Source organism: Chrysemys picta, unplaced genomic scaffold, assembly GCF_011386835.1.
Source record: "Chrysemys picta bellii isolate R12L10 unplaced genomic scaffold, ASM1138683v2 scaf1349, whole genome shotgun sequence".
NCBI lineage: Eukaryota > Metazoa > Chordata > Testudines > Emydidae > Chrysemys > Chrysemys picta.
The window spans coordinates 1-11,711 of record NW_027054055.1 but is presented as its reverse complement, the minus strand read 5'-3'; the positions used below and the strand labels follow the sequence as shown (position 1 = coordinate 11,711).

General features: G+C 43.0%; 1 pseudogene; it reads left to right on the top strand.

The window, feature by feature from the left end:
* Positions 1–3,610: 3,610 nt before the first annotated feature.
* LOC101953915 (leukotriene A-4 hydrolase-like) lies at positions 3,611–10,181 on the top strand (annotated as a pseudogene).
* The last annotated feature ends 1,530 nt before the right edge of the window (positions 10,182–11,711 follow it).

Sequence of the window (11,711 nt, the reverse complement as noted above, 5' to 3'; positions counted from 1 at the left end):
AAAGCAGAACACAAATCAACAACAGTAAAATGAGTTGCCTCTGGTGGGATAGAAGCCAGAATCGTTGCTGGGTTAGGGACAACAGGAAAGGCAGGTATGACAATACGATTAATGGCTCGAAGGTCCTGAACAAATCGCCATGATTTGCCATCAGCTTTTCGAACTGGGAGGATAGGGGTGTTACAGGGACTGGAGCAGGGAACAATAATGCCTTGCTCCCGCAGGGCGGTCATGACCGGAGCAATGCCAGCCTCGGCTTCGGGGTTTAAAGGGTATTGAGACAGGTGAGGCAGAGGTTTGGAGGAGTCAACAGTAATGCAGACGGGGTCAGTATTTAGGTGGCCCACCTCAGAGGGATGGGTTGGCCACAGAGAGGATGGGACCTGCGAAATTAGGTGTTCAAGGGACGGGACCAGTGTGCAACAAGGGACTGGGGTGGAAAGGGGGGTCTCAGACAGCAGGGAGGCCACAGAATCACTCAGAGAGGACTGGGGAATTTGCAAATAGACACCATCCGGGGAACAGTATATGGTGCAGCCAAGTTTACATAACAGATCCCGACCCAAAAGGTTTACTGGAGTGGAGTCAGAGAGAAGGAAGGCATGATCTGCAGATAGGGGACCAACCTGAACCGGTAGAGGTTTTGAAAGGGGATAAGGGGTTGGGATTCCCGAAATGCCCACAGCAGACACAGTCTTTCCGGAGCAGGGAACCGCAGGCAGGTCAGTAGTACGAACTGCAGAGAGCGAAGCTCCTGTATCAACAAGGAAAGGGAGAGACAAATCATTGATAGTTAACACACACTCACCCGTGGGAGTGAGAGGTAGTAAAGGAGCTAAAATTTCCTGAGGTTCCCTGGCATCCCGTCATTGCTGTGGGACAAAGTAAGGCTGGGGACTGACTGGCTGTGCCGGCAGGGGGTCTAGCTGGTTATTTACAGAGTTATTAGGCCTGCTCGGACATTCGTTCTTCCAATGTCCGGGCTGTTTACAGAAATTACAAACATCCCCATAACCCGAAAATCCAGTTCCTCGGCCCCTCCCTCGACCACGTCCCTGTCCCTGGTATTTTCCCCGTCCCCGGTACTGTTTGCCCTGTCCTGAATAATGCTGTATTTGCAGGGCCATTAACTGTTGAGCTGATTGTTCCTCCTTTCCTTTTAAAGTACGTCGGCAGTGCTCTGCCACTGTTTGCAATTTGTCCATGGATTCGGTCTCCCACCCAACACTTATTCGTTTTAGCATATTACCAACAGCAGGTAGGAGGCCATTAACAAATGCATTAGCCAGGGCGTCCTGTCCATTTTTATCTGGTTGCTGTATACCAGACTGTTGCAGAAAAATGTCAGTTAACCGGGAGCGATAGTCACCCGGGTTTTCTCCCTGTCGTTGCTTACAGCTGTTTATGGCCGTCCAGTTAGTTTTAGGAGTCCATACCCGAGGGATGGCTTCAAATAGATTTTTAGCTCGCTCCTTACACCTTTTCCGGTATTCAGCATTAGGACCAGTGTCTGGTAGAGTGGCGGTCAGCTGCGAGCCAATTTGCTGTTGTGAGCCATTTTTCACACACCAATCACACAAGAAGGAAATTTGGGTTCGTCAGAGCGATGCCCGGTGCAACACACAAAAGGAGCCCACAGGCTACTGCCTCAATCGCCCTTGCTTTCACACCAACGGTTTTACCCAAGGTGCGGTGCGGCTGCGATTGTGCAGATTTCACTCACTCAGACCGCGGGGACAGGAACCCCTTGGTCGGCCGATCCCCGGACGGAGATGGCACCCAGACTCAAACACTCCACAGGAGGACAGATAGACACAGAGACAGGACAGTCCTCAGTCCGGACAAAACACAGAAATAATTACCTGACCAGATTCCTGATGCCAGATCCTGGGATCCCTATCAGAACAGAGTGGGAACCAACAGGTTCAATGGCGTAGACCTCACTGTGGTTGTGTGCCCTTCCGTTCAGGAGGAGGACCGCTAGGGCCAAATGCCCAGGTGCCGGCTACCACGGTCGTCCTACAAAAACGGTCAGAAATCACACAGCCCCAGTGAAGACGGTTGCCATCTCGGTGGAACCTCCAAATTGTCAAAGTTAGAATCAGGACTCTCAATTTTGTCAAGACCACTCTGTTTATTAGCACAGTGCTCTGCTAATACAATCAGATAATGTGAGCCTCCATGCAAGATTCAAACAGTCTTATTTATACAGATAAAAGGGTGCAAACTAAACAAAAGGACAGAGAGAGCAAAATTGTAAAATATGCATGGAGCACAATATGCATATCCTGCTTCCTTGTTAACTCTTATCGATCTAAGACTAATGCTTCACCAATTGCCCTTAAGTGGCAAGTTAAGCAGTTAATGTCTGCTTTCCTGCCCCCGTGGCTTGCAGCATTTCTCATTTCTACTTAAAGGTACATACAGCATTCTTTAATTCATTCTATTTCTTTAATATAATTCATTTCACTTTCACAAAGTCCTTTCTAAGGTCATGGGGCCCCCTTCGAGCCCCTTGCTACCTACTCCTTCCTCCACCTTTCCTGGAAGGTGGCATTCCTGGTGGCCATTACCTCGGCCAGAAGGGTATCTGAGCTGAGGGCACTCGCCTCGGAGCCATATACAGTACACCTCTACCCCGATATAACGCGACCCGATATAACACGAATTCGGATAGAACGCGGTAAAGCAGTGCTCCGGAGGGTGGGGCTGCACACTCCGGCAGATCAAAGCAAGTTCAGTATAACGCGGTTTCACCTATAACGCGCTAAGATTTTTTGGCTCCCGAGGACAGCGTTATATCGGGGTAGAGGTGTATTTCATAAAGACAAGGTGCAGCTCCGCCCACACCCAAGTTCCTTCCAAAGATGATCTCACAATTCCATCTAGGCCAGGGCATTTGTCTGCCGGTGTTTTTTCCCAAACCATATGCGGACCCGAGTCACTGCAGTCTGCACTCCCTGGATGTCCGCCAAGCGTTGGCGTTCTACTTGGAGCGCACCAAGCCCTTTTGTAAATCCACGCAGCTGTTCATGGCCGTGGCGGAAAGGATGAGAGGCCTCCCGGTGTTGGCGCAGCGAATCTCCTCCTGGATTACAGACTGCATTCAGGCATGTTATGACCTCGCAGGTGTTCCGGCCCCAGCAGTCACGGCCTACTAGACCAGGGCGCAAGCAGCTTCAGGGGCTTTCCAGGCACAGGTCCCGGTCCAGGAGCTCTGCAGAGCAGCCACCTGGTTGTCGGTGCATACCTTTACGACCCACTACGCGGTCAACCAACAGGCCCGAGAGGCGGTCCTCCGATCAATTGCTCCGTGACTCCTACCCTCCTCCGAAGGTAAGCTTGTGATTCACCTAATGTGGAATGGACGTGAACAAGCACTCGAAGAAGAAAAAACGATTACCTACCTTTTCGTCCATTCCACCACCCGCCCTCCTACCCCTCTGTCAGAGTTGCCGGCAAGAAGGAACTGGAGGGGGTCAGGCCAGCAGGGGTATATATGCATGGCGCAGTGGCGCCACTCAGGCGGGGGCCCCGCCGGCCCGACGGGTACTGCTAAGGGAAAAGTTTCTGATGCTCGTGCACGCCACGCACGCACACCTAATGTGGAATGGATGTGAACAACACATCTCGAAGAACAACAGTTACGAAAAGGTAGGTAACCGTTTTTTCTAAATAAATCCCACAAAGACTATTTGAGTTAGGAATAGCCTAGCCACTGGTAAAGCCATGTTAAAAAAAGTAACTAAATTGATCCTGGAGAAAACGGTGGGATTTTTCAGGGTCCTATGTCCATGGTATTTATTGGTCACCTGTTCCTTTAGTATCTAGCAACTAAAACTGGTTGCAATAAATTGTTCATAATTTTTTAAAAGTGGAAATTATACTTCAGTGCTTGTCCTAGTTATATTTTAATATTTGTCTGGAGAGAGGAGTCTGGATTCATTTAATCTAATTATTATTTTTTTCCGGTAGAGGAAGATAGTCCCTAAAATGAAGGATTGTAATGCCAAATTTTCAATGTGGATCACGTTTTTAGTGTCTCCTACGCTTTCCCATGCTATTCATGATCATATGGATCATATCTCCTCCCGTTTGTAATGCCATAACATCCCTGCACTACAGCAGTTACTTATCTGGAAAAGTAATGTTAGGAAAGTATTTAATGTGTTTGCAGTTGTCTTTTAATGTGACTTAGCAGTTAGAAACAAGAAGAGCTGGCACTATGTGACCAGCCAGATCAGTGCTGCCCACCAACGAAGGCTCTGTTGTCCATAGACCACGATTTGAAAATCACATTTTCACAGGCTGTGTGGTGTGGGATATTGCCACATCTGAGTGAATCTAATATCCAGAGGTTTACTGACCCCTACAATTAATGGAAATCTGCTTTGAAAATATAATTGTTAGCCCATTGTGATTCCAGCTGCTGCTCCTCCTCCCTTTCCTTCCAGTTGGGATTTGATAACTACTACTGGTGTGGCTTTATATTTTTTAGGTTATTGCTCATGAAATCTGTCATAGCTGGACAGGAAACTTGGTAACAAACAAAACATGGGAGCATTCTTGGTAGGTGTAATAGTGTGTGCGTTAAGAAAAATTGGCTCTTCTCTACACTACAAAAGTTCTGAGGAAATATTTTGCCTTCTCACATGAGTTATCAAGAATTATTCTTGATAATTCTCTAGGCTAAAGGAAGGACACACTGTTTACTTGGAACGTAGAATTGGTGGACGGCTGTTTGGTGAACCGTTCAGGCACTTCCAAGCTTTGGGAGGCTGGAGAGAATTGCAAAATACGGTAAACTAGTTTTGGTAGAAGTTTATTGTATGTTTATGTTTTAACGTAACTCGTCAAATTCAAGTTTTCTTAACACGTTTCCCTGAAATACGGAATAGAAAACGATAATAGTAATGCTTCTTAAAACCTTTCCATTGGTAGCTGAGAACTTCTGTTTTGTTGGGTTTGTTTATGGACCTATGAAGTTATGTTGCTCAATATAAACATGATGCAGCTGAATTACAGATAATAGTAATATTTTCATAAATGCCTAAGACAGTTGAAGACCCTAAGTCTCAGGGATCTTGGATCGCAGGATCTTCTGAAAGGCTGAATTTCGTCTCAAACTACTCCTGAATATTGCAACCCCTAGTGAATAACAGCAAACCTTTATTGTACAGGACATACTGCAAGAGTGTATGCTTTAAAAACCCTTCAAAGCAATTAGCGAACCAGTGAGCAGCTAAAAGTTGCCTTTTTGTGATAGCCATAGCCAAGGCCACCCTTCTCAAGCTTCAGACGTTCCAGAGTGTGATATAAGCAATTGAAATGTCTGAGAGAGAACTGAAATACACAACAAAGCCTAGGTGTTCCACACTGTACCAAACTGAGTGTTGAAGGTCAGGAATCCTGATACTCAGTTTCTGTCTCTAGGAGGAGATTTCAGTCTAGTGGTTAGCAATGGGGTAGCTAAGCACTTTTCAGACAATCTATCTGAAACGAGTGTGGCTGAGCAGAGTAGTCTGTCTCTTCCATATTAGAGACTTGGGTTCTATTTTCAGCTTTATTGATTGTTGCATTGTGCAACCTGTGTTAACTTGATTTGTAAAATATTGGGAGGGGGAAATTCTTCACTTTACTCTGGGGTTGGGTGTGAGGCCTTGCTCAGTAATAAGGGCTGTGACTTGCACAGAAATAGAAGCAGTCGGTAGAGCTGAGGCTAGAACTCATGGACTCCTGACCCTCCCCCCCAATCTCAGTGCATCTTTCCCTGTGTTAAAAGGTATTTTGTGGGGGAAATGGTCTCCTATTTGAATAATAATTCCTTAGGTTGGTAGTGTAGTGGAACAAGGAGCATGATTTAGCTGAAATGTGGAATTTCCCACAAAACCGTGTCCACTTGAGAGCTCAGATTAGGGTGACCAGATGTCCCGATTTTATAGGGACAGTCCCGATTTTTTAGGTCTTTTTCTTATGTAGGCTCCTATTACCCCCCACCCCCATCTCGATTTTTCACATTTGCTGTCTGGTCACCCTAGCTCAGATCATGGTACAAAGGGCTGAAACTCCTACTGCAATGCATTTGCTGTAGTGCCCATCACACTGCTAATTCATTTAAGCAGTCATGGTAGTTGCCTTTTCAAAGGCTTTGTCTCTGGTTTAACTTTTAAAAAATTGTCTATTTTTCCCCTTCCCCCAGAGCCTGCCAAGAAAAATGTCTCACTCCTTTAGGATAGTTTTGTTGTTCATCCTGCCAGTGGTAACTTCTGGTGGTGGTTATTTATTCCTTAAAAAAAACAAAAACAAAAACAAAAAAACTGTCTATGATTTCAGTATGGGGAAAGAGGCTGTTGCCATGGCAACTCATCCTTTAATGGGATCAATGGCACTAATGGGAACAAACAAAACATGGGAGCATGATCAAAACGCCAGCATAGCTATGTCAGTTAAGAATGTTAATATCTCACTCCCAACTAACAACACAGCTATGCAGGCAAAATCTTTCATGTGGATGCAGATAGTTTAGCATATGATGTTTGGGGGGGTGGTTTAGCTGTACTGGCAAAAGGACTCTTTTTTAACTGGTATAAGCTGAGTCTTCACTAGGGGGCTTTGAGCCTTTGTAGTATAGACCAGCCCTAAGTTGGACTAGTAGTGTGTACCAATTCGGGGACTTCAGCAAGGGGAATGAGCTAGAGCCATGTGCAACAAAGCCTAGTAATCTTGGTCTTGGATGGACGATAACTGTATAAGATGGCTGCAAATCAGTGCAAATTGTGGAGCCTTTCTGGGTGAGTTTGTGTATAATATTGTTACAGATAAATACGCTTGGAGACACAAGCCCTTTCACTAACCTGATCCCTAAGCTGAATGAAGTAGACCCTGATGTTGCACATTCTTCTGTTCCATATGAGAAAGGCTTTGCTTTGTTTTCCACCTTGAACAGCTTCTTGGAGGACCAGGTGAGCATTAATAGTTCTATTTTAAATAGGATTTTTATTTTGCTTTCAAACATTGGCTTTGTTGATTGATACATTTTTTTAACTTAGATGTCTTCATTGGCTTCTTGAAGGCTTATATTCAGCAGTTTGCCTATAAGAGTGCTGTGACTGAAGATTGGAAGAAGTTCTTGTATTCCTACTTCAAGGATAAGGTTGGATGGTGCTTCAGCTAATTGAGATCCTACAATTGTGTGAAACTGGCAGAATGTATTCTACTTGTGGCATAGCTCAGGAAGCTGAAGATACTCCATATGGTCAGAGTAAAATAGGTTGATAAATAAAATATTACTGCCTCTCTTAAAGATGTTTGGCTTCCATACATCTTCACCCTCATTCCTATATAGAAAATATGTAAAGATGTAGCATAAAATCTTACAAACATGAGTTTGGGTTACGATGCACTTGTTCGAAATACAGTTATGTTCTAATAAATTTGTTAGTCTCTAAGGTGCCACAAGTACTCCTAAAAAGAACAGGAGTACTTGTGGCACCTTAGAGACTAACAAATTTATTAGAGCATAAGCTTTCGTGGACTACAGCCCACTTCTTCGGATGCATACCTGTTCTTTTTGCGGATACAGACTAACACGGCTGCTACTCTGAAACCAGTTATTCAAAAGTAAACTACATAGGAATCAGCACTTTAGATCAAGCTGGTCTTACAAACCAAAACTAAAGATTTAAACTAACTTTCAAATTGCAAACTCTTTTTTCCCCCTCTAATGCTTAGATGGTAAACTGATTAAGGATCTCTGTTGTTTGTAGGTGGATGTTCTCAACAAAGTTGACTGGAATGCATGGATGCACATCCCTGGCATGCCACCAGTAAAACCAACGTGAGTATGCTCTATTCTCTTGTCTTTGTTCCCCAAATTCTTGCGTTATTCCCAAACATCAAGTAACTATTTTGAAAAACATTTACTAGAACTGGTCAGAAATCTTCCACCTTTTAAAATCAGAAAATAAGGATTTGTAGAAGTTGTGTGTGTCTGGGTGGGGAAAAATATGAATTCTGATACTTTTCCAAAATGAGAAATGTTGAGGGAAACCTGACCTGTTTTTTTGTTTTGTTTTTTTGTTTTGTTTTTGTTTTTTTGGTAAATTGTCACAGAAAGTGGAAAAATTTCAAAGCGTGATTTCCCCAGTGGAAATCTCTGCAAGATAAAAAAATAAATAAATAAACCCTGTCCAACCAGCTGGAGAGCATACAGCTTCTGAATGTGTTTGCATTCTGTGGTTGACTTCAAGATATTGATCCCCCTGCGATCAGTAGTGTACGGGGCTATATTCACAATACAAGTCACAAATACCATGAAGAGTGGAGTTACTGTGAAAAAGGAGAGCATGGAAATGCATTTCTGTGCTGACTCTCATTGTAGCATGTGTTCCAAATTGCGATGGGACGTGCACACCTATGATATAGATAGGGTTGGCAGAATTAAATTTTTATTTTTTATAATGTCAACAGATAATATTGATGTTTGTTTTTAGATTATCTACTTTACATTTTAACAGTTGCTGGAAATTGAGTTTTAAGCTTTTTCAATTTTTATCGGTTTATATTTTTTCACAGTTGTGGGAAATTATGGGGTGAGTGGATCAGGCAGTTATTTAATAACAGACATTGAGATTCAAAAAGTTAAAGGCTTATAAACTGTTAAACACAAATTGTCAACCGCACATGTCAAAATGCACAAAGTAAATATCCTTAAATCAACAAATACCTGGTTTTACTATTTATTTGCTAGTCCATTTATAACAAGCCTAATTCAAAAATCTAAATCTCTGGGTTTTGACTCTAATAAGTTCTTAAGCAACATTTTTCTTTCTTTGCCTATCTATAAATTTCAGTTGTTGTCAATCGATTTGTGGTATGTATGATGAAATCGATGTTTACCAACACTTACCGATGAAAATCTGATCCTTCTAAGCCTAATTATAGGCCATCTTGCCATTTTTACACAGTCTGTGCTACATGGAAATGCACGTGGAATTATTTACATTTCTAAAATGTAATCCTTTGTTTTTCATCTTATCTTGATATGACACTATCAAATGCTTGTGTTGCCTTGAGCCAAAGATGGATTAAAGTGAGTTGTTAAAGAACTCTGCAGAGGTCTTACAAATCTTTTAACTATGACAAACTAGTTGCTAGTTCTGTATAATGAGAGAAGGCACGTGTCCTCCTCACTGGCCAAAGAAAGTATGTGTCTGGTGAGGGAAAAGTTGCCATGGATTTTTGCATTATTTCATAGGCGAAACTTTCCAAAAGAGTCTGTAGAGGTGCTGCAACTTCTTGAAACGAGAAACTGCATTGTACGTGTAAACTAAGTACTTACACAGCTAACTATCTAGTGTATGCAGATAATTTGCAAACTGAGTTAGCCCTATGCCTTAGGATTGCAATTTCAAAACATTTTTTTGAGAGGCACTGATATGGAAGTAAGTCTCCATTACTGATTATACCATCATACTAACACTGCCCCTACTTTATAAAGCAGGCAGTATGTACTCCTTGGTAAAACTAAGCAAAGAAAATTACAACAAATCATTGATCATTCATAGTAACTTGCTTTTAGTTTTGCTAAAAAGTGCACAAAATTAGTAATGGGCCCTGTACGCATTCTTATTTTTGTCAATTTTGTGTGTTTTGGCCCTATTGCGCATTTGCTTCAACCTAATTCTCCTCTTGCCAAAGATTATTTTTATGAAAAAGTACACATTGCAATTGTACTCAACTTTTGATTTTTTTTTTTTTAATGAGAATCTCTTAAACTTACCTTGAACTTTATCTCATTATCTTTAATAGGAAATGAAATGGTGAAAACAAAAAACCACTCAAGAAGCCCCACGGCTTTCCCCTTTCTGGGTTGTTTTTTGTAATCTCATATCTTGGACCCTATGTATTTTTAACTAAAGCTGCTTGAAATTAAATGCAAGTGTCCAAAAACAAAAGCAGACAGATGACGTCTCTGCTAGAAAAGCAAATTATAAACTGTTGTTTTTCTTTCTTGTTTAGGGCAAAGAAAGTGATTTGTGCTCATTCGGCTCAGCAGATCTAAAGGATTTGTCATCCCATCAGTTGATTGAGTTCCTGACACTGTTGCTACTGGAGGTAAATGCAGGCAAATGCAGGCTATGAGTAGTTTGACGTCCTAAGAATGCAACCAAAGGCACAAATGTATTTTGGAAAACGAGGCCGCATGTATGTTGCCCAACACTTTTGAACATCCTTATTCATCAACATTTGCTGTTCTTTGGGAAAGAGGCTAAGAGACCTCCAACACCCAGTCTGTCTTGATTCTTCACCGGATGAGCATCATCAGGAGATTTTCAATCAGGGAGGCATAAACAAAAATTGATAAGTGATTAGATTTGTTTGAATTTAGCTTTTATGTATTGTGTGACTAAGCTTTGAATAAAATTGTAACCAAAAGGGGGTTCCTAGTTTAGAGTGCTTCAGTGATACTAGAGGTGTACTAAAGTTTCACAGACTTTGGGCATGTCTACACTACAAAGTTAAGCCAACTTAATTTAAGGTGACATCCAGCCACTGTAGTAATTAAGTCGGTTGGGCGTGTCCACACCATGCTCATTATGTCAGTGAAGTGTGTCCTCACTGACAGTGCTTGCATCGATGCAGAGAGCAGTGCACCATGGGTACCTATCCCACAGTGCAACTAGCCACAGGGGGGTTTGGGAAGGGCTTGCAATGCCTCATGGGACCAAAATATTGTCACAGGGGGGAATGGGAACATGAGTTTGACCTCCCGTGATGCAGTTTCCTTCCTCCCTTCCCTAATATCAATGGCAAACAACCCATACTTTTTCATGCCTTTTTTTCAAAAGGCTGGCTTAGCCACGTGTACACCATAGCCCGAGAAGCATGGAGCCCGCTCAGCTGGGCGCTCTTGTTGTGAGTATTACAATACCTCACACCTTATCCTGCAATATTTCCAGAGCTGAGACAGGAGCCGTCATGTGGAACATTGTAACGTCCTTCAAGCAGCCCTGCTGCAAGCCATAGAACGAAACAATTCCAAGTGGTTGCTGGTAATCGTGCAGCAGCTGAACACAGAGCGCCGTTTCTGGTACCGGAAAAAAAGCACTGCCTGGTGGGATCATATCATTATGCAGTTATGGGATGACGAGCAGTGGCTGCAGAACTTTTGAATGTGGAAGGCCACTTTCCAGGAATCTTGTGCAGAGTTTTCCCCAGCCCTGAAGCGCAGCAACACTAAAATGAGATCTACTCTGAGAGTGGAGAAGTGAATGGTGATCGCTGTGTGAAAGCTTGCAATGCCAGATTTCTACCAGTCTGGGGGGAATCAGTTTGGAGTTGGTAAATCCACCGTGGGAGCTGTTGTGATCCAAGTGTATAGGGCCATTAATTAACTTCTGCTAAGAAGAGTAGTGATTCTGGGCAATGTTCAGGACATAGTGGATGGTTTTTCTGCGATGGGATTCCCTAACTGTGGTGGAGTGATAAGGATGTGTGTGCCATCTAGCTTGGCACCAGACCAACTTGCCAAAGAATACATAAACTGAAAGGGATACTTTTCAATGGTGTTGCAAATGCTGGTGGATCACGGGGGGCATTTCACAGTCTTCAATGTGGGATGGTCAGGAAAGGTGCATGACACGCGCATCTGTAAGAATACAGGTCTGTTCAGAAAGGTGCAAACAGGGACTTTCTTTCCGGATTGCAAA